The 24,897-nt window shown below is 31.6% G+C and overlaps 1 non-coding gene across 1 annotated transcript; it reads left to right on the forward strand.

Annotated features, from left to right (window-relative positions):
- Positions 1-24,104: 24,104 nt before the first annotated feature.
- Positions 24,105-24,211, forward strand: LOC139878966 (small nucleolar RNA R71). The gene has a single exon (XR_011769825.1). It is a non-coding gene; the product is annotated as a small nucleolar RNA R71 (small nucleolar RNA).
- The last annotated feature ends 686 nt before the right edge of the window (positions 24,212-24,897 follow it).

Raw genomic sequence — 24,897 nt, forward strand, 5'->3', positions numbered from 1 at the left:
CATAATCGTACAGTAGTGTAGTTTTTAGTAAGTCCGGTTCGTTCCACAGGGAAATCTTTAAACAAAGCTTAACGCTATATTAGTTTACTTTTATAAAAATACAAATATATATATAAGTAATATTATTATTATAAAGGGGGGTTTTTACCGTTTAATGACCGGTTTGTCGATTTTAAAACTTTAGTCTCAGTTAAAACCAAATTTAAAATAATAAATATAAATACAAGACTTAAATTAAAGCGTAAAGTAAATAACGATAATGAAATTTCGAATAATAAAAGTGCGATAAAATAAACTTGCGATAAAAAAGTACGATAATTAAAAGTGCAATTAAATAAAATAACAATAAAAATGCGATAATTAGAAGTGCAATTAAATATAAAATAAAGGAAATTAAATATGAAATAAAAGAATTATGCTTATTTAAACTTCCGTAATCATGATGTTTGACGTGTTGATTTTAGTTTTATTCCCATGGGTTAATTGTCCTTTGTCCTGGATTATTTAATATGTCCATACGGATTTGTCCATAATAGTCCATCAGTCATAAATATAAAGAGCGAAAGCCTTCGTCAAATTATTCTTATTCCCGAAGTCAAATATTCCAACTAATTGGGGATTCGAATTGTAACAAGGTTTTAATACTTTGTTTTTTATGAATACACCAGGTTATCGACTGCGTGTAAACCAAGGTTTTACTACTTTGTTAACAATTCCACCAATTACCCTTGAATGTAATTCACCCCTGTTTCAACAAGTTTATTAACTATTAATCCAGTTCCGTATCCGGTAAAATGAATAATTATTGGTATTTATAGATATCCCGCCCACCGTACCCAGTCAAGCGTATGTGGTTATATATAAATACGTCAAATTATAAGTTTGTATATTAAATTAACAAGGTATTGTTTAGTTAATATAAAACCCATTAATAGCCCATAGTCTAATTTCCACAAGTGTCGTTCTTTTGTCCAAACCCCAATTATGGTACAAAGCCCAATTACCCAATTTTAGTAATTAGCCCAACATCATGATTACTTCGGATTAAATAAGCATAATAATAACTTAGCTACGAGACATTAATGTAAAAAGGTTGAACATAACTTACAATGATTAAAAATAGCGTAGTGTTACACGGACAGAATTTCGACTTACACCCTTACAACATTCGCTAACATACCCTTATTATTAGAATTATAATTAAAATTAAAATTAAAATATAAATTATAAATATAAATATATCGTATGAATGGAGAAAAGAGAAAGATGGATTTTTGGTGATTTTTGCGATCAGAATTCGTTTGCTTTTATAGGGATTTTCGACTTTTGGGGCTCCGCGACTCGCGGCATTTTTGCCTTCAAACTCCGCGAGTCGCGGAGTTTGAAATTACAGCTCAGTCCCTTTTGGAGTCTTTCTTGCCGACGGTTTATAATATATATATATAATATATATAATTAATATAATTAATTATATATTATATTATATTTATATACATAGTTAACTTGTAATTTTTAGTCCGTTGCGTCGAGCGTTGAGAGTTGACTCTGGTCCCGGTTCCGGATTTTCGAACGTCCTTGCGTACAATTTTATATTTTGTACTTTGCGTTTTGAATCTTGTACTCTTGCAATTTCGAGACGTTTCTTATCAATAATTGGAACCTCTTTGATTGTCTTTTGTACTTTTGAGCTTTTTGGTCGTTTGCGTCTTCAATTCGTCGAATCTGTCTTTTGTGTTCACCTTCTATTATTTAAACGAATATCACTTGTAAATAGAACAATTGCAACTAAAAGCTTGTATTTTTTGAGGAATAATGCTATGAAATATAAGTTCATTTTTAGCATTATCAGTAATGCTCTGAACTAACGGTGCAGCCAACACGTAGTCATTTGAATTAAACATTTTGAAAATTTTACCAAAGGTAAACCGTGCGGTTCAGAATATCAACCGTACATGTGATAGTATCAACCGTACATTTCACAACCTCAAACGTACGTGTCACTACTTAAGCGTACATGTGATAAATCAAGCAAAAGAACCAAGCACTAAGTCTTAGACGTGCGAGTGATGATCACCCGTGTGATTACTCGTACGTGTCACAGTCAACCGCTTGATTACTCGTGTGATCAGACTAGTCACTTAACCTCAAAAGGTTATGCTCACCCGTGCGTGTGAGTTCACGAGTGACAATCAACCGTCTGGTCAACCGTGCGTGTGATAAAAATTTTTTACCCACTCGTGTGAGCTGCTGTTCAGCTAAAATCACCCAAAAACCTTAGAAATTGATGCTAAACCTCAATTTCTTCATCTACAAGCTGGATTAGCACTAAACTAACATAAACACACTCTCTAAAAACAATTACACAAGTAAAAATGATTCCTTTTTGATCAAAATCACTTTTAACTCAAAAACCCAAAATAATAAACTCATTAATCACCAAAAATCACTAGATGATGTTGAAATCACAACCTATGCTCTGATACCAATGATGAAACATGACTAGGAACTTCGAAATCAACAGGTTTAATTCACACAAAGGCGGAATTAGTGAATCAAACCATAACTAGTGAATATTAGGAGCTTTTTGGGATTAAATTAGTCAAACCACAACAAGGATTGTGTGATTAGATTAATACCTAGAGCTATTATTCACTACTGGAGTGATTTGGGTTGAGAGAGAAACGGGTTAGGGTTACCGGATCTGAGTGATGTGTGTGTGAGAGGCTTAACCTAAAATGAAGAACATAACACATTATATACCCCTGCTGTTGCATCAACCGCACGTGCCAGCTATCACTCGTACAAGTGATCAGCCTCAGCCGTACGGATGATCACTCACTCATGTATGTTTAGTCAGATTAGATTTATGACTCAGCTCAGCTCAACTGTGCGTATGAGCTTGTCACCCGTACGAGTGAGACTTCACTCGTACGTGTGACAGAGTCTAGCAATGTCAACTTATCCTTTTTGCATTCCTGCAGTACCTGTAACCACATATAAACACATATAGGATAATAATGAGCCATCATGGTAGCCCATAAACTGAATTACTAATCACAAACGTAGGTTAGATGTCTAGGGACTTACAGAAAATGCATCAACATAAGTCTCTCCGCCCTCGATGGTGAAAAGAAATGATTGAGGAAAGTATCAACTAAATCATGAAATGATCGAACTGAATCGGAAGGTAGATTTCTTAGCCAAATCTTAGCATCACCTTGAAGAGAATAGGGGAATGCCCTTAACTTGTATGCATCTTCGGTAACATTCCTATGCTTGTAGAGATCATAAATATCATTGAACAATTGAAGGGTCTCAAAAGGATTATCCTCCATTAAACCTTGAAATTGTACATCCTTTAACATAGTGAAGAAATTTTCTTTAACTTTCCAATGTTCGGGCCTGATGGGCGGTTTAGTATTAGCCGGTCGCATCACCATAGGTCTAACTAACCTTGTATCCTACATAGGTGTATCGTTTGGATCTACTTGTTGTTCTTGATTAACGAGTGGTGGGTTATTGGGATCAACCCCACCAAATGGATTTTCTTCATGTTGAAGTAGTTGACCGTTGCAATCCATCTCTTAAATACAAAATGGTAATACTTTAAAATTCTTTTTTAAGACCTTTTTTCCCCTTCGTTTATAAACCTCATGAACGTGCCTTAACAGATCGAAAAACGGATGTTCAAACTCTTGATCCTTTTGGGATCTCCGTTTCAAACACTGTAATACCTAACCTTCGATCACAACACAAACAAAAACAGGTTTCTCCAAACATAAATATAATAAAAATAAGAAAAGTAACTTTTGCAAGGATAAATCCTTACAAAAGGATCGAAAAATTAAAAGCTTAACTCAAAGATACAACTAGCTAACTGATCCTTGGCAGCGGTGCCAAAAAGTTTGATGAGCTTGTTATAAACATGCTTACTTGCTTTCTTTTGAATTAATAATTAAATTAAACGTGGACTCGACTATGTAACAAACTCTTGAGAAAAAATGACTCGGTAGTTGTAATTAGTAAGTTTTTCGTTTAAGATTCGTCCTAAGAGAACTGTAATTGCTAGTTGAATCTATGAAAATCATAATTATTCTAAGGTTTGTTTGGTTTGGGGGGGGGGGTGTATTTTGAAATGTTTTGATTAACAACTACAATAAATAACAAATTGCAAGTAACTAAATATCGAAGTCGAAAACAATAACTAAGTAGTGTTCACTTATCTAATCCACCCTTATGCTTGGATTGCCCCGTTTTACCCAATTTGCTATCACATTCGTTGTTGAAATATTAGATGTTTAGCATCACTACTAAGCCTTAATCTAGTCACACTATGCAAACTAATATAAGCATTGTATCATAAGATCAAGTTGAATTATGAGTAGTCATTGAGATTATGCTTGGATTGAAATCACTTAAAACCCTTCAATTATCAAAACACATAATATAATTCAACACCACTATGTTGACTAAAGGTCAATTAAAAACCAACTCAAACTAAGAACACAATCACTTGAAATCCCCAATTTGGTTGTCCAGATCACTCAAGGTGTTGAAGCACAAATTGTTTCACTAATCAAATCACTTAGGAAAGCTAGACAATCTATGTAATCAAAGTAAAGCCTAAAATAAATGCATAGCAATAGATCTATAGCTAACTCAATAACACTTAGTCATGTATTTCATTCAAACAACTTTTATTCAATGATTTGGGGCAAATCCTTACATTAGGGTTTCTGATGTGCAAAAGTGTGCAGTGCTTAATTTGCCTTTCAAACTTTTAAATTTATATAACCTTTATTATTACACTTTTAACACTCTAACGAGCAACAAAACCCGATCAGAGGTAGTATTTTAGATTATCGTCCCAAGAGAGCGTAGATGCGTTATAAGTTGTTTATAGCTTAGTTCTTATTAAAGAACTAAGGATATTTTTTATGTCTTTTATGGGATAGATTCTTATCTCTCAGGAAAGAGATGATTTAAGATAAACAAAATAACAAAATAAAGCAAGAAAGTAAAGATTCAAATTAAACAATTATAAACGAAAGCAGCTACATGAACGAATAACTCATACGAGAATCATATTAGGCAAGTTTCATAACTTATATTAACACAAATCAAGATAACAATCATAGACCAATTATTATCCCTAAGCAGGTTAAGATAAGTGTTGCATATCATTTAATAAGCAGGACTTAAAGCATATACTAGACATGTGATGTGCATGACTAATATCTCAATTCTTAGCATTCAATTCAATTACATGATACATATCAACCTTATGATGCGGATTAACATGCAAATAGACTGACAAATTGTATAAGCTATTAAACATCAAGTAGATCAACTCAAGTTACTAGCTGAAAGTCAATTACTACTTAGTTTTCATGCAATCATTAATTAAACACATCCAAACAGAGGATCTTTGACTAAGCCTAACAATATTAAACTCTATTATATAAGTGTAATTCCAACTAAACAAGTTTATCACTATTATGCTGTTTAACTTAGCTGCATGCTATTTAATTTAACAAGTTTGATGGACTAGATCTAAACAAGTAGCATGAATCGGATAATAGATCGTTAGATCAAGTACTAATCAATCCTAAAATCATGTTATCTAATCATTAAGCATGATAAACAAGTATATTTAAGCAAAACAGATTCGAAACAGTTCAAATATCATTACAGAAACTCGACCATACAGATCTGGAAAAGAACCAAAAACTGTACAGATGAAGCACTGAAGTCGGTGGCTTCCTTCCCATCGAGCCGACGGCTTGAGGGTGAGGCTGGCAGCTTCATCTGATTCTCAGATGAAGTTCAATCTTCGTCCACGTAACCACTATGAACGTTTAGTTTATAGTAGAAGACGAACAGAAAAGAATACAGTAAATAAGATAAATAAAATAGTAAAATAAGGATAGAATCATACCTTAAAAAGAAGGTAGATGTAAAATAACTTGAATTAAAAATTGAATCTTGATTACAAAAGACTAAATCTTACCTAAGGGTTTAGAGAAAAACCCTAAAAATGACCTAACCAGAATTATTGAATTCTGAAAACTAATACATATGAAAACTGGGACCAGAGGCCTGTATTTATAGTGTTTAAGTTCAGTGGCCAAGCCGGCGGCTTCAGTGGGAAGCCGGCGGCTTGCCTTAAGTCGATGACTCCTTGTGCATGTTAAACGCAATCCGCAAGCTAAATCTTTTAACCGTCATACTCAAGTCGGCGGCTTCAGGCCAGGCCGGCAGCTTCAAAGATCCGCCAGATCTTTCTGATTTTGTCTTGATTTTATTAACATTTTTACTGGAACTTGGTCGATAATTTGAGAAACCGTGTTAACCAGGCCGACGGCTTCAGGATGAAGCCGGCGGCTTCCTTTGCCTTTTTCTTGATCAACAAGTTCTTTCAATTTTACATCAATTCTGGAATATTCCGGTGTATTCAGCTCCAAGCCGGCAGCTTCCTTGTATCCTTGCGGGCGGCTTCATTTAGCCGATTTGCAATTTTCTTTATTTTTGATCCTGTTTAATACATTACTTTGATAAAATCATTTGAAATACCTTTTTCCCACTTTTACCCATTTTAGCATGTTTTCACATTTAAATGACTCAAAAATATTAAGATAACTCCTCAAAATGTTATTAAAAACTGTATAATTTAGGAGTTATCAAATTCTCCACAGTTAAACATTTACTTGTCCTCAAGTAAACCTTATAAATTATATCATGGGTATTAAAGTAAAATTGCTGTCATGACCCAGAAAATTTCGACAAATTTTGAACCAAACTCACGATACAATTTCATAATTCTGACATGATAAGCAAAGTCCATTATGTTGCGTCTCAAAATTTTTGAACTATTTTCGTACATTCATTTGACTTCGACAATTTTTGACGATTCACAAATAATTAATTATAAATAGATATGTATCTATACACACACACACACACACACACACACACACATATATATATATATATATATATATATATATATATATATATATATATATATATAATAATTGAAAATATAATTTAAAAAATTATATGTTGTTGTTATTAAAATTAATTATGTAAAATAAAATAAAAATATGATATTAAGATAATTATTATTTAAAACACATCTATATAAATAAAGTATATTAAATATATATATTTTATGACTTGGAATCCATTTAGTAAACGACAGTAACACTCAATTATCATTCGAACGGTACTAAGCAAGTTAAATTCGAACTTATGTGATTTTAAAATAAACGGTGATCCGAACATGAGTTATAAAAATTATAGGCTTATCAAAAATGTATTTAGGAGCTATTTGTTAAATATTAAAACTTTTTATATTTTACTTGAGGTTGAGAGTTAATAATTTATTTAATTATTTTAAATAGTTAATGACAAAATTTTCTACCATAATGACTGAAATAAATAAAGATAATTATTGTAAAAATTTGGGATTTTTTTGGAGACTTTTATCCGCCACTGATTATTAACGGAGTACGAAATCCAGTCCGTAAAAGACGACGGCTAATATTATCACACGTTTTAATTTTAAATTGTATTATAATAATTATTATTATATTATTATTATTATTATTATTATTATTATTATTATTATTATTATTATTATTATTATTATTATTATTATTATTATTATTATTATTATTATTCTAATCTATCATTTAAGATATATTGTATATTTTGAGTTGAGTGTTTTTGGTCTACATACATCTCATCTATTATATCAATTCTCTATTATCATTTTCTGTTTCCAGTTACCATCAAAAATCACATCTATTAATATATATAATACTCCATCCGTGATTCTGTGTTTTGTGTAAGTCAATAAAGCAATATTATATATATATATATATATATATATATATATATATATATATATATATATATATATATATATATATATCAAAATTCATGATGCAAGTTATCACCTTTATCAAACAATAACTCCAATTATTCACGAGAATTATTTAGTTTACTATTAAAATTACTTTTCGTTTACTGTGTGCATTGGGTGCATTATTGGATACTGTTTTTATTTTTCACTATCTTATTTCTCTATATACACATTACATGCATACAAGTTATAACACACCCACATACACTCATACACTATCATGGGAGAGAAAACCAAACATCACCCTTTTCTTCTCCAACTTTTCATCAATTCACACCCGACTACATCAACTCAATAGACCACCACCTTCCATCACCAACAGTTACCATCACCACCGTATCCTCCATCTACAACCACCACCACGACCATCATCTATATGTATATCTATTTTTCTTATTTGTTTTCTATTTTCAATTCGATAACCAAGAAATCCATAACCATCACCTATGTTGGACTAACCACCGGCTACATCAACCCACTGGACTACCACCCTATACCGTCGTAAACCACCACCCTCTCCATATCTCTCTCTTATCTTCTTCCTTGTAATCGAAAACTATGACCAACCATCATCACTTTGTCTCCATTCGTCGACACCCAAAAGCAATCACCAACACTGCACATCACCCCATCGATTGTCAATACCATAAACCGATCACCACTTTGAACCCATCACCAGGTACCCGGAGCTATTTAATGTTTCTGATTACGATCAAGACAATCACCACAACTCGCAACCAAAACACTATCATTAACCTGATTCACCATCGATCATCATCTATCACTATTCACCATCTTCATAAAACCCACCATTGGCTACCACCCAAGAACACCCTTTGTTTCTACTTTCTCTTCGATACCACCACTGCAACTACTACTATATTTTTCTATTTCTTTCGAACAGCTGCAACAACCCTCTTCTTTTTCTGTTGTTTATGTTTTAATAGAGCAATCAACAACGAAACCCATTTAAAGGTGATGATGAACAGTGAAACCAAACTATTGTACCTACTGTTTTCACTACTGCTAAAGGTTTCTGTTGAAACCAGGCCATTACCATCTTAGTTCCTGCTTCCCTTTTTCTATTTCTACTGGAATTTAAAATGCGAAAGTTGAAGAAGACGACGCTACAGTAATTATGCCAGAACATTACGCAATTCGCGTATGAAACTACACGTTCCGCGTAATTCTCAAAAATATTACACGTTTCGTGAGGTTTATACACGATACGCGTAGATGATTAAAAGAATACGCGCTTCGCTGCATCATTACACGATCCGTGTAATTAACATGTTGTTACTACTATTCGAGTGTTACTGATCCTGTTCGTCTGGTTTTACTTCTGTTTTCGTTAAACCACGAGTTAGACGATGATTAATTGATGATAGATTAATAACGATTGATGATGATGATGATAATAGTTGATAAATGAAGAAGAAAATAGAAAACAAATAGTAATACGATTTATGTATATAAGTGTGGGTATTAATTCAGAAAAGAAGAAACGGAGGAATGGTTACGGGTGTTTGCGTGTAACAAGAGGTCGGGGGTTCAAGCCCGGGCATATGCATTTATTTTTGGAACTTTTTCTTGAGAGGTAGTTATTATTATTATTATTATTATTATTATTATTATTATTATTATTATTATTATTATTATTATTATTATTATTATTATTATTATTATTATTATTATTATTATAAGTATTATTATTGCTATCATAGTTATTATTATTATTAGTGTTATTATTATTATTATTATTATTAGTATTAACATGATTTTGAGATTATTATTATTATTATCATTATTATTATTATTATTATTATTATTATTGTTATTATTATTATTATTATTTTTATTATTATTATTATTATTATTAACATTAGTATTAGTATTATCATTAAGAATTAATATAAGGATTATCATTATTATTATAAACTTATAACATTTTTATTTATTTTTACTAGTATTATCATTATTATTAGTATTATAAGTATTTTCATTTTTATTAACATTATTATTATTTTTAACATCATCATTATTATTGAAATATCATTATTATTATTATAATTATTATTATAAAATTATTATTTTATATATAGTTATTAATATTTAATATTATAAAAATAATACAACTTAACATTATTAACATTATTATTATCATGGTTATTATTACTATTATTATTATTATTAAAAATATTTACTATTATTATTATTAAAAGATAATACAACTTTTTATTTAATATTAATAATTTATCAAATAACTATTAAAACTATACTCAATACAAATAACTTAACAATATTAATATTTTTATATATAAAAGTAATATATTTAATTTATTAAGGAAACCTATAAATTTTTTAGTATAAAATTCATATCACTAACTATATATAAATTTGTCCGATTACAATTATACGTGTTAATATATATACTTGATATAGGTTCGTGAATCCAAGGCCAACCATGCATTGTTTAGTTCCGTCGTATGCATATTTTTACTACAAAATATCGTATCGTGAGTTTCATTTGCTCCCTTTTTACTTACTTTTGAAATATATATTTTTGGGACTGAGAATACATGAAATGCTTTTATAAATGTTTGACGCGATAGATACAAGTAAAACATTCCTCTAATAAATTAGTAAGACGTTATAATTGCCACTAATTAACGTGAATATTTCCCCCTGATTATTATAGCTTGGTAACCTAAGAATTAGTTGGACGTTATAATTGCCACTAATTGACGTGAATCCTAAAGGTAGCTACCGAGTTTAACACCCCCACCCAGAATGTCCACTAGACAGTAGAGCTAGTGGGTGTGGTGTTTAGTACTTCGAGGTTGGTGTGTGCAGCGGTGTATATGAAATACTATTATTTTTATTACGAAATACGATACAATTTACACAAGTTTTTTATTTATTTATAGAGTGGATATACCTAAACCTTGCTACAACACTATAGGCAGTGTACCTAATCGTAAAGTAGTGTAGTTTTTGGTAAGTCCGGTTCATCCCACAGGGAGCTAGCTGAGTTTAACACTATATTTTTTTACAACTATATTTATATAAAATATATATAATTATATATAGTAATATTATTATAAAAGGGGGTTTTTACCGTTTAATGACCGGTTTGTCGATTTTATATTTCAAGCGTAAAGATAAATGACGATAATATAAATGAAAGAATTTAAATTACGATAAAGTAAATTGTAGTAATTAAAATGACAGTAAATAAAGGTACGATGAAATATGAAATAAAAGTATTATACGTAATTAAACTTCCGTAATCATGATGTTTGATGTTTTGATTTTAATAAATTGTTACCCGGGTTAATTGTCCTTTGTCCTGGTTTATTTGATACCTATCTGGTTTTTGTCCATAATAGTCCATCGGTCATAATTATAAAATGACCGTCAAATTAACCTTATTCCCGAAGTCAAATATTCCAACTAATTAGGGATTCGAACTGTAACAAGGTTTTAGTACTTTGTTAATAATTACACCAGGTTATCGACTGCGTGTAATCCAAGGTTTTAATACTTTGTTAACAATTACACCAATTATCCTTGTATGTAATTCACCCCTATTTTAATGAGATATGAATATTAATTTATCCACTTGATCAGAATGAATAATCAATTACCCAACACGAATAATTAATTAAATGATCGTAACAGATGTCGTATAAACGCCACTAAATAGAACATTCATAATCATTTAATAATGATTAGATTAACTAATTTGAAGATAGGTTCGACAGATTCCAACGAGTTGTCATTCGATTAGACAATACCCCCCATCTATTAATAGTTCATAGTCCAATGTCCACAAGTGTCGGTCTTTTGTCCAAACCCGAATTATGGTACAAAATTCAATAACCCAATCTTAATTTTTAGTCCAACATCACGATTACTTCGGCTTAAATAAGCATAATAATAACTTAGTTACAAGACATTAATTTAAAAAGGAAGAACATAGCTTACAGTGATTATTTATCGCGTAGCGTTACACGGGCAGAGTTCCGACTTAAAACCCGTAAAACATTCTTACAATAACTTTATTATTATTAACTTAAATTAAAATTAAAATTATAATTATAAATAAATATATTACATTTAAAGAGAAAGAAAGAAGAAAAGGTGTACATATCTCGTTCGAAAATTGCTCAATTTATAGACTTGGCCAGCTACAACATCCCATGCGATCGCATGGATTTTGTGCCTTCTGGCCATGCGATCGCATGGCCTCCTGATCCAGCTCATATACTTGCCAAAAACGTGGGCGGATCTTAATTTATTTATTATATAATATAATATAATTTTATATAATTATATATACATTATATTATATTCTTGTGCATAGTTGACTCATAATTTTAGCTCCGTTGACTCGTACATTTCTTCTCGGTTTATGTCCCGGTTCTGGATTTTCGAACGTCCTTTCGGATGCTGAGATATTTTGTACTTTGCGTTCCGTGGCTCGTACTCTTGTAATTTTTAGACGTTTCTCATCAATAAATTGAACCACTTGAATTATATCTTGTACATTTGAGCTTTTTGGTCATTTGCGTCTTCAAATCGTCGTTTTCTTCTTTTGTCTTCGCACTTATTTTTTTAAACGAATATTACATAAAAAGAGAACAATTGCAACTAAAAGCTTTACATATTGGAAGGATATTGTGCCTAAATATATGTTCATTTGGAGCACTATCAAATATTCCTAGACTTGAGCGTTGCTTGTCCTCAAGCAATACAGAACTTAAAATTAAATCACACTTCACTCGAATCACTTTTTTTATTCTCACACTTTATACATCAGTGATTTTGATACGGCGGTATAAACAATGATAGTAACGATGTGGTTTACAGTCCCACATGACTATGAAAATTTAGATCCTTTAAGGAAATTGGATCTTTATGAAAACATTTGATCTTTTAAAAATTCATTCTAGCTTTTACCCTAGATATGTTTTTTGGAATAACCCTTCACCGGTGTTTGTAAAATGTTTTTGTGGGTTGTGTGGGTTTCATATTTTAAAATTTTAGCTCAAAACTTGTGGTTTTGTGTCACCCACTTGCTAACATTGTATTAGGAAAGCAACACGTCCAGTATACTTGCTCCGTATATTACCTTTCGGTAAACTACAGTCCAGTTGTAAAGGAAAGCGTTGAACAAGCAACTGTTATGGCAATGTCTAATGACATGCAGATGTTCATGGTCTAAAACATGTCGGATGCAATTACTATCCTTTGTAGGAGCAATAGTAAAGATCACCCTATAATTTTTCGGTCTGGCACAAGATCCTGTCTTCGACCATGCTATGCAACCACCGTTCTTACGGTTGACACCCGATTTGGTTCAGGTGACCTAATGTATTCTGGTAAATTCTTAGGATTTTACGTTCAATGGTAATGAATGCATTGAAAATAGGTTTTCAGAAAACAAATTGGTTTGTAATTTTGATCAATATATTTTCTCGTTCAAGCTCGAGTTTAGATATCATCGAATTGCATGAGTTTTTAATTCTCAATCTTTAAAGTCAATCTCAAGGATTGAGTAATATCAGGCATAAAATCTGATATTTAATCTTTAAGGAGATTATCCTTTCTGGGGGTCTGATTCATTAGTCTTATCAAGCTAATTTGCACAACACCCTCCGCATTTTACGAGACAGATCCTCTCATGGTTAGGATAAGTCTGACCACTTGGCGACCCTGTTTGATGCTGAGGTCCATGGATTTCCTGCTGATTTTAGAGATGACTTTTCTAGATTTTTCGTCAACCTACAGCTGGTCTGGACGACAACTTCTTGACCTAAATCAAGAAGCGCGTTTCTTTTTCAGAAGACTTTACTTCCTTTTAATGATGGAATTGATTCATCGTGTAGATCCATCTTTCTTTCAAATATATTACAGTAATTTAGGTAAAACTGATTAAAATCGTCCAAAACAAAAGTACCTGCAATAATCTGTACCAAATATGTGATATGTGTTTTAAAGAACTTGGTAAATTCTTCCCACACTTAGCTTTTATTTATTTTTTTCTTTGCCTTTTTATTCTCCTCTATTCCATTTTAAATGAATTCTAACGTTTTGGGTTGTTTCTCCATTTATGTTCTCTCCGAGGTAACAATAATTTCGGCATTAACACCTAGTTTTATCGTTCATAAATTTGTATAAACATGATTTTGAATTCATTTAGTTGAAAATTTTTCAAATTTTCACAAAATTTGGCAATTAAACTAAGTGTAAACCCGAGAGAATTTATAACCCTTCCCCACACTTGAGATCATGCAATGCCCTCATTTGAATGAAATCAGACTATAATTATAAATTCATGAGGGTGATTAGTGTAGAAAAGTGATTAAAAATACCCAGTTTGTAATTACTAAGGTCGTCGAATGATAGATGGCGCGCCTCATCGTTCATTCCTTTTGTTGTAATTTCACATATGTTTTGCGTCTTATCGTCAAAATTAGTAGCTTTTGCTGAACTTTAATGTCAGTCTTTGAAAATGCGCTGTTTTACCCTGTTTTATACATAAGATAAACTACAAACATATATATATATATATATATATATATATATATATATATATATATATATATATATATATATATATATATATATATATATATAAAACCTTTATATATCAAAACAATTTAAATGAATAATTTTTTTAAAATTTTGTTTCCTTTTACTTTAGGTAGTTTCAGTATGTTTTCCTAGTCCGTCCCTCAACAAAATTTAAAATTTGTCGTTTTTAAAGCGATTGTTTTAAAAGCATAGATTTTTGGGTTTTTTAATTTTTTTGGTATACTTTAGATCAATAAAATTAAAAATAATGATAACAAAATTTTTTGTCCCGCCCTCGGGTAAAGCAATTTCGGTTCCAGGACCTAGTCTTCAACTTACGATGAATTTTAGAAATCATTTTTTAAACTTAATGAAATAAAGTAATTTTTTGTTTTTAAATTCACACAAAACTTAAATTTAAAAATGCATATTAATTTCATACAAAACCTACAAAACAAAAATTCAGAATGGGGGGAGAAAACTAGTTCTTTAGTGTCTGCTAGTGGAAAAGACCAATCGGATTCCATTCTCGGAAACTACACGAGAACAGAACAACTAACTCTAGACATCAATTTTTTTTCTTAAAACATCTGAATCTCCCCACACTTAGGTAGTTGTGGTGTCGAAATTGTGATTAACTTCATTGTCAATTTCTCTTGGACCATAATCAACTTGCATATCTGTGACTTTTGCTTTAAGCCATTGGTCAGATTCCTGTGTAATATCCACAAATTCAACTAGTTTTGCCTTTTCTTTAGGCGATAGATTGGATACTAACCGGTTACATAACTTAAAGTTTCCCTTAATTCAAGCATCGCGAATCCGTTTAATAAGTTTCTTCATTGAACTATTAATAACGGGGTCATTTAATTTGGTATCAACAACGGGGTCCTTTGTTATCAGGTCATCATTAGGTGTTGCTTCATCTTCCCCACACTTAGGCATTTTGTTATTGTTAAGCACTACCGTTGGAGTTGGTAAAACAATATGGTTCTTACCAATCATTTTTATTGGTTCAACGGTTTTAGTTGGTGGAGATTTAGACTTTCGACTCACAAAGGTGATTGATTTTTCATCATTACTAAGTGTCATTCTACCTTTTCTTACATCAAATAACGCCCCGGTGGATGCTAAGAATGGTCGACCTAAAATTAGAGGAACGTTTGAGTCCTCTTATATGTCAATGACAATAAATTCGACTAGAAAGGTTAAATTACCTCCTTGAATGGGTAGGTTGTCAGCAATTCCAACTGGGTGCTTAATGGTTTGATCAAAGAGTCGAACACTCATTTTCGTTGGACTTAACTCACCTACTCCTAATCTCTTATATAATGAAAGAGGCATAACACTTATACTCGCACCTAAATCTGCTAGTGCATCATACATGACACAATCACTAAGTAGACAAGGAACAATAAATTCACCTGGATCACCCAACCTGGGTGGAGGTTTTGGTGGAACTGTCTTCATCGGGTTTATTTTTACGATTTTTGTTTCTTGCACTTTCTTATTCTTCTTCTTCTTTCCAGAGGTATCACAAACTTTATTACCTATTACTTGCTCATACTCAACTCCTTTTCTTGGAAATGGGATGGGTGGTCTGTATGGTGCCACCACTGCCTTTACATACTCGGGGGGTGGTGGTGGCGTAACTTCTTTATTGTTACTCACATCTAAAACCTTCCCATCTTCTGATGCTGGTTTTTCAGAATTCGTTGAAACTATATTAACATTCTCATTTCGAGGATTTACTTCAGTATTACTCGGTAGCTTTCCTTGTTCCCTCTCACTCATCATGCTAGCAAGAGTACCTACGTGTTTTTCTAGATTCAAAATGGAAGCTTGTTGAGTTCTTAATGACTGATCAAACCTCTCATTTGTTTGGGTTTGAGATGTAATAAATTATGTTTGAGATTCCATTAGCTTTGCCATCATTTCTTCCAGATTTGACTTTTTCTCTTCGGTTTGTTGTGGTGGTTTATACAAACCAGGTTTTTGTTGAATGAAAGTGTTGTTTTGAGTTGGTTGGTTATTGGGACCTTGTTGGTTGTACGAGTTGTTGTTGGGTCCATTTGGATTGTAAAGAATGTTTTCATTTCGATTAAAGTTTGGCCTTGGCGGTTGATAATTATTTTGATAATTATTTCCCGGCCTTTGGTTCATGTATGAAACATTCTCTCATTGTTCCATGGTTTGCTCAATGTGACAATCTTTCATTAAGTGTGGTCCACCGCATTGCTCACAACTGATTCGTATTGCACGAATAACTTTATTCATATTTTCCATTCGTCTCTCGAAAGCATCTATTTTTACGGAAACGGAATCAAAGTCATGGCTAGAATCGACTCTAGCCTCTTTAGATGATCGAAAGATATCTTTTTCCTGGTGCCACTCATGTGAGTGGGAGGCTATGTTATCAATGATTTTGTAAGCTTCAATTGCGGTTTTCTTTATAGTGGAACCACCAGTTGCTATGTCGATGTCTTTTCGTGTAGTAATATCGCATCCTTGGTAGAATATTTGTACTATTTGATAAGTATCTAAACCGTGCTGAGGACATCCTCTCAACAACTTTCCAAATCTTGTCCACGCCTCATATAAAGTTTCATTTGGCTTTTGTGTGAACGTAACAATTTCATATAAAGTTTCATTTGGCTTTAGATGCCGGAAAGAATCTTTTAAGAAATTTCTCAACTAAAACATCCCATGTGTCAATCGCCCCTTCAGGTAACGATTCTAACCAATCTTTGGCTTCTCCCTTTAAAGTCCAGGAAAATAACATGAGACAGATCTGTTTGTCCTCAACTTCTCTGATCTTAAATAGAGTACAAATCCTATTAAAGGTTTGAAGATGTTCGTTTGGATCTTCTTTCGGCGTACCACTAAATTGGCATTGATTATTTACCATGTGTAGGATTTGTCCTTTGATTTCATAATCTGGCGCATTAATGTCTGATTTAATAATGGCGTGACCTTGGCCAGTGCGTGTAGCTCTCATTCTACTTCCATACTTAGAGGTTCCTGATTTTCCATGATTGAGTTTGTTGAATCTGAATCACTAGAGGATTCTGATTTAATGGTTTCTTCCTCGACAATCTCTGGTTGAATGATTTGTGGTTCAGGAGGAATGATTAGTGGTTCAGGATCTCTGAATTGTCCTTGAATATCCTCCGGATTCTCAATTGTGAGGTCGGACTCAAAAAATGGATTATTGGAAATTTGAATTGGAGTACTTGGTCGACTAGATGACGATTCTAAAGAAAAATCAACAGCGACAATATTGGCTAGATGTCTTGATCGAGTTACAGGTGGTGAACGTATGAAAGGTGGTGAACGTTTTGCTCGGTGCATTCACTGAATATCCTATTAGTTATAAAAGATAAAAATTATATAAGCTATCAAATTAATAGACTTTTCTGATTTTGCCCACGTTTCGAATAGCCAATAGATGCAGCAGGTAGCCAGGACCCTTTAAATCGAAAGCCGACAACTCGCCACTAACAAATCCAACTATTACTACGAACTAGAAAATTTTGGATGTCTATCAATTTAACCGCTTAAAATAATTTTTTTTCGTCAAAATTTTGAAATAAAAATCAATGTCCTAAAAACTAGAGCGTAGAAATGAGAAAGAAGAAGAGTGCGTCGAAAAACATCGAAAAATAAAAAGTCGAAAAATAAAAATAAGAAAGTAGAGCGTCGAAACTTAAAAGTCTAAAAACTAAATATTAAAACTTGCGTCTAAAGGTATTAAAGCTTAAAAGGAATTCTATATCCAAAACGGCAATAACTTAAAAAGGCACTAAAATTTATTAAATATTTAAGCGATTAGCGACGTCGTAAAATTCTAAAGCACCTAAATCTTGGTCTAAAGAAAAAGTACTTAAGGGATTTTACGGCAAAGCCTAAAAATATAGAAATATAAAAATTCTACGGCAAAAAACTATGCTTAAAACTATATAACGAAATAAATGATACAAATTATAAAAAGATATATTATAAAAAGATAAAAATATTATTTTATATAAAAATATTATTTTTATATTATTAGTTTATAAAAATATTAATTTATATAATTAATAATAATACTTAATATTAATATTACAAAATATAAATTAAAACTAATTACTAAATACAAATTAAATAAATAAAAACCTAATTAGGTTAAATAATAATATTAATTAATAAAAACCATAAACCGTAATTAATGCGTACCAAGTTAGTCCTGTCAGCCTACACCATGCGACCGCATGGAATTTAGGCATCCGGCACATGCGATCGCATGGGCCTGGAATGCAGATCAGTTTTGGGCTTCTACTGGTTCGGCCCAATCTTTTATTTCAATTTTTTTTTTCTGATTTAGATAAAATATTTATATAATATAAAATACTTTTTAATTTTATATATTTTAAACAAACTCTTAAAAATATATATTTTTTATAACTATTTTTTTTTTAATATAGCGTTTCGCCGAGTCCCCGGCAGTGGCGCCAAAAACTTGGTGTGTGCAGCGGTGTATATGAAATACTATTATTTTTATTACGAAATACGATTCAATTTACACAAGTTTTTTTTATTTATAGAGTGGATATACCTAAACCTTGCTACAACACTATAGGAAGTGTACCTAATCGTAAAGTAGTGTAGTTTTTAATAAGTCTGGTTCGTTCCACAGGGAGCTAGCTGAGTTTAACACTATATTTTTTTTACAACTATATTTATATAAAATATATATAATTATATATAGTAATATTATTATAAAAGGGGGTTTTTACCGTTTAATGACCGGTTTGTCAATTTTATATTTTAAGCGTAAAGATAAATGACGATAATATAAATGATAGAATTTAAATTGTGATAAAGTAAATTGCATTAATTAAAATGACAGTAAATAAAGGTACGATGAAATATGAAATAAAAGTATTATGCTTAGTTAAACTTTCGTAATCATGATGTTTGACGTTTTGATTTTAATTAATTGTTACCCGGGTTAATTGTCCTTTGTCCTGGTTTATTTGATACCTATCTAGTTTTTGTCCATAATAGTCCATCGGTCATAATTATAAAATGCTCGTCAAATTAACCTTATTCCCGAAGTCAAATATTCCAACTAATTAGGGATTCGAACTGTAACAAGGTTTTAATACTTTGTTAATAATTACACCAGGTTATCGACTGCGTGTAATCCAAGGTTTTAATACTTTGTTAACAATTACACCAATTATCCTTGTATGTAATCCACCCCTGTTTTAATGAGATATGAATATTAATTTATCCACTTGATCAGAATGAATAATCAATTACCCAACCCGAATAATTAATTAAATGATCTTAACAGATGTCGTATAAATGTCACTAAATAGAACATTCATAATCATTTAATAATGATTAGATTAACTAATTTGAAGATAGGTTCGATAGATTCCAACGAGTTATCATTCGATTAGACAATACCCCCCATCTATTAATAGTTCATAGTCTAATGTCCACAACTGTCGGTCTTTTGTCCAAACCCGAATTATGGTACAAAATTCAATAACCCAATCTTAATTTTTAGTCCAACATCACGATTACTTCGGCTTAAATAAGCATAATAATAACTTAGTTACAAGACATTAATTTAAAAAGGAAGAACATAGCTTACAGTGATTATTTATCGCGTAGCGTTACACGGGCAGAGTTCCGAATTAAAACCCGTAAAACATTCTTACAATAACCTTATTATTAACTTAAATTAAAATTAAAATTATAATTATAAATATATATATTACATGTAAAGAGAAAGAAAGAAGAAAAGGTGTACATAACTCGTCCGAAAATTGCTCAATTTATAGACTTGGCCAGCTACAGCATCCCATGCGATCGCATGGATTTTGTGCCTTCTGGCCATGCGATCGCATGGCCTCCTGATCCAGCTCATATACTTTCCAAAAACGTGGGCGGCTCTTGATATATTTATTATATATATAATATAATTTTATATAATTTTATATATATTATATTCTTGTGTATAGTTGACTCGTAATTGTAGCTCCGTTGACTCGTACGTTTCTTCTCGGTTTATGTCCCAGTTCCGGATTTTTGAACGTCCTTTCGGATGCTGAGATATTTTGTACTTTGCGTTCCGCGGCTCGTACTCTTGTAATTTTCAGACGTTTCTCATCAATAAATTGAACCACTTGAATTATATCTTGTACATTTGAGCTTTTTGGTCATTTACGTCTTCAAATCGTCGTTTTCTTCTTTTGTCTTTGCACTTATTTAATTAAACAAATATTACATAAAAATAGAACAATTGCAACTAAAAGCTTTACATATTTGGAGGATATTGTGCCTAAATATATGTTCATTTGGAGCACTATCAGAGGTTTATATATTTATACAGACGAGAGGTTCTGTTTTGGGGATATTATTTATGCGCATTAAATGTTAAGGTCGGTTACCAAGAAAATGTTATATATAGAGAGAATGATTTTATACACAGGTTATGTGTCTATTATTTTGTTCACGAGATATGTGTACGGTTATTAAGATTTATCAAAAAAATGGTTTCATACACGAGATAGGTGTACTGTATTTAAATCTTGTGGTCTATCAAAATTACTGAATCTTATAGTTTTACAATAAACTTATGAACTCACCAACCTTTTGGTTGACACTTTTAAAACATGTTTATTCTCAGGTCTGAAAGAAATCTTCCACTGTGCATTTGCTCATTTTAAAGATATTACATGGAGTCTTTCATGGCATATAGAGGTCAATACCTCGCAATGGGACCAACTGTTGAAGACTTCGTCCAGGTGGATTAGGACGGGTCGTCTCAATTGCAAAGTCAAAAATATATCTTAATAAAAAGTTAATTTTTATTATTCGCAAGAACTAGTCTGAACCAGACCAAGGATTAGAAATAATCCTAATGGCTATTAAATCATATTTATACAAGTTTGGTCATCATTGGACTCTTTTGTGTTCTAGAGAATTTTTATAAATGTATGGTTCTCATTGGAACTCTTTTTTCTTTTGTTGGCCTTCATTGGGCTCTTTTTACTTTTCATTTCTTTTGCTTTTATGCTTATCATTAGCTTTACACTTGACAATTTTTCTAAATTGGCCCTTCATTGGGACTCTTTTGCGGCCTCAGTGGTCCATGCTTATTATGTCATATGGTAGTGGCTATAAGTTTGCACTTGTTTCACAATTTTTGGCTTTTAATTCCTATCTTAAACAAGTAATCCGATCTCGAAAGTGAGAGTAGTTCTATTATTAACATTAAGATTAAGTTAGTAAAAAGACATAAGTTTGACTAAGAATTTATACTTTTTTGAAAAAATTTAAAAAATTGTACCCGTTTTTCAACTTTTTCGGGAAAATTTGATAATATTTTTTTTATAATCTTTTAAGTGATTAATCACTTCCCTCCCCACACTTAGATTATGCAATGTCCTCATTGCATTTATAATAAAAGAATGAAATATAAAGGACATAATTGAAAATAACATAAGGGAAAGAGTGATGTTACTCAATTGGTAGGATCATAGAATAATTTGCGAGCACTTTTACGGACTTCGTTTGAATCAAATATAAATAACTTGACAGAATATTGAATAATACAAGTATAACACAAACATAATATTTTATTAATAACTCTTCAACATTTAAACATTTAAACACTTAGGAGCTATATTGCTCTTACATTCATAATTAAATAATAAAATACTTAGACATAACATAGTCCTAATAAACATATATAAAGGGATAGGTAGTTTTGATTATAGAGTCGTTTGCGCGTCTCTTTTCTTCTTACGGAATTACTCCTTAGACTTATTCTCTTCATACTTACTCTTTTCATACTCATTTAACGCTTTAATTTGTTGCAAGAAATTCAATGTGATGTCAAGACCTCTACGAAAAGACATTTCAAATAAAACACTCAACTCGTGGATATGTTTTCTCACTTCGGTGCTAAGCTTATATTGCTCGTTTATAAATTCAGTTATAATTCTATCCACAGTAAAGTCATCATCATCCTCTTTATCAACTTTAACCATTTTCACATTAGAGCGAGGAACTTTAGATCTTGGAACTAACGGAATAGATTCAAATATGGCACCATACCGAATAGTGAACGAATTATCAGCATAGTTAATGGTAGCACGAGTAGTAGCTAGAAACGGATATCCTAGGATTAAAGGAGTTATCGGATCTTCTTTCATGTTCATAACAACAAAATTAATTCTATAGAAAGCATAACCAACAATAACTTCAACTTGTCTAACAATCCCCAACGGTTCATGTAAACGACTATCAGCAAAACAAACATTTCCTCTAATTGGTTCCAACAATGGCAATCCTAAACGATTATAAATAGAAAACGACATAACATTAATGCTAGAACCAGTATCAGCTAATCCCATAACAGGAATTGGACCACGAATTAAGCAAGGAATTTGGAATTCCCCTGGATCAGAACGCATAACAATAGGAATTTCAGGTGACACATATGGATCTACGGGATCAATTGTGAATGAATAAAGAGGGCATAAATCTGCTTTTCTTCTTTCTTCCAATTATTTCATAGTATCAGCTAACCAATCATCACACTTTGATTTTCTAGCCGCATCACTAGTAACTTCATCATTTTCATCAACTTTTTTATCAACCACTTCTTCTTTTTCATCAAACAACTCATGCATAAAAATTACTTCATCACGATCAAGACCTCAAACTTTAGTATCTTTTGATTTATCTTCTTCGGTACCAGTTAACTTCTTTATTTCTTGATCATACTCTTCTTCTCCCATTTCAAACTCCCATAAGTACCTCAAACCAGGTTCATGAACATCAACCCTATTTACTTTTCGAATTACATTCACCTTTTCAAAATGAACTTCCTTAGAAACTTTGGATTCAATAGGAACTTTACCCTCGACAAGTTTGAATAACTTAGTAACATTGCGCTCTAAATTTTGAATGGACGCTTGATGATTATTTTGCACTTGGGAAAGTTGGGCTTTTATGTTATCATTAGCTTCATTTTAATTTTTGATGAAAGTTAAGATGCTTTCTTCAAGATTAGACTTCCTATCTGTTTGAGAATTAGAAGAATTGGGAATGAAGGGTGCTTTAATAGGAAAGAAACTAGGTGGGTTTTTATTATTAGTATGATAAGGTGTATTATAATTATTTTCGTAGTTTGTATTTCCTTGAAATTGATTCACATACGAAACATTCTCAACTTGCTCCATAGTAAGACTAGCAACACAATCTTTAGTAGCATGAGGATCTTGGCATTTTTCACAACCTACCTTAATCATATGCATTTCCTTAGTAAGCTTTTCAATCTGCCTTCCTAGATTACCTAATTGCACATTCATAGCCTTAACCATATCTTCATAATCATAACTAACAGATTTTTACTGAATGAGAAATATCTAAGTCTTGGTGCCATTCATGGGAATGCGCAGCCAACTTATTAATTAAAGTTTTAGCTTCCTCGACAGTTTTACTCATAATGTTTCCTCCAGCAGATGTATCAATCTCTCTTCTTGTAGCAATATCACAACCTTTATAGAAAGTAGTTACTTTTTTTAATTTATCCAAACCATGTTGTGGACAACCTCTAAGCATTTGACCAAATCGTACCCAAACATAATAAAGAGACTCACTAGTTTTCTGACGAAAATTAGCAATGTCAGTTTTAAGAGTGACAGTTTTAGACGCAGGAAAGAATCGAGTGTGAAATTTTTCAACCATCGTATCCCAACTAGTTATATCTCCTTCTGGTAACGAGTTTAACCATTCTCTAGCTTCATCTTTTAACGACCATGGGAAGAGACGAAGATAAATGATATTACTTTCCACATTATTAATGTTAAATAGATTATATATATCTTTAAAATTCCGAATGTGGGCATTAGCATCCTCCTTTTCAGTACCCCTAAATTGATTATCTTTAAGCAAATGAATAATAGGGCCTTTAATATCAAAATTTTCTTTTATTTCAGGTCAAGTAATAGCATGACCTAATCCTTCCCGACCAGCTTTCATTAATGCTTCCATTGAATTTTCAGTAGCCATTTCACTTTCTGAACCAAAAAGAGATCCCAAATTAGAATCAGGACTAGACGGAGAACCAGATAATGAATCATCATTAGAAGTAGTTCCTTCATTGAAATTTAATTTCTTAACAATATTTGAATCCCTAGAATGTTTAAATAATATATCGAGATTTGGTAACATATCTTGTAAGACTGGTTTCTTGGACCGAGTGTTCATGTGATCTAAAATCATAAAAAAAAAAGTTTTAGGAAAAAAACTTTTAAGCCTTAAAGGATATATATATATATTTATATTTTAAATTTATTCTAATCTTTCTAGTAATATTTAAGAGA

The sequence above is a fragment of the Rutidosis leptorrhynchoides genome, chromosome 11 (genome assembly GCF_046630445.1).
Source record: "Rutidosis leptorrhynchoides isolate AG116_Rl617_1_P2 chromosome 11, CSIRO_AGI_Rlap_v1, whole genome shotgun sequence".
In the NCBI taxonomy this organism is placed as follows: Eukaryota; Viridiplantae; Streptophyta; class Magnoliopsida; order Asterales; family Asteraceae; genus Rutidosis; species Rutidosis leptorrhynchoides.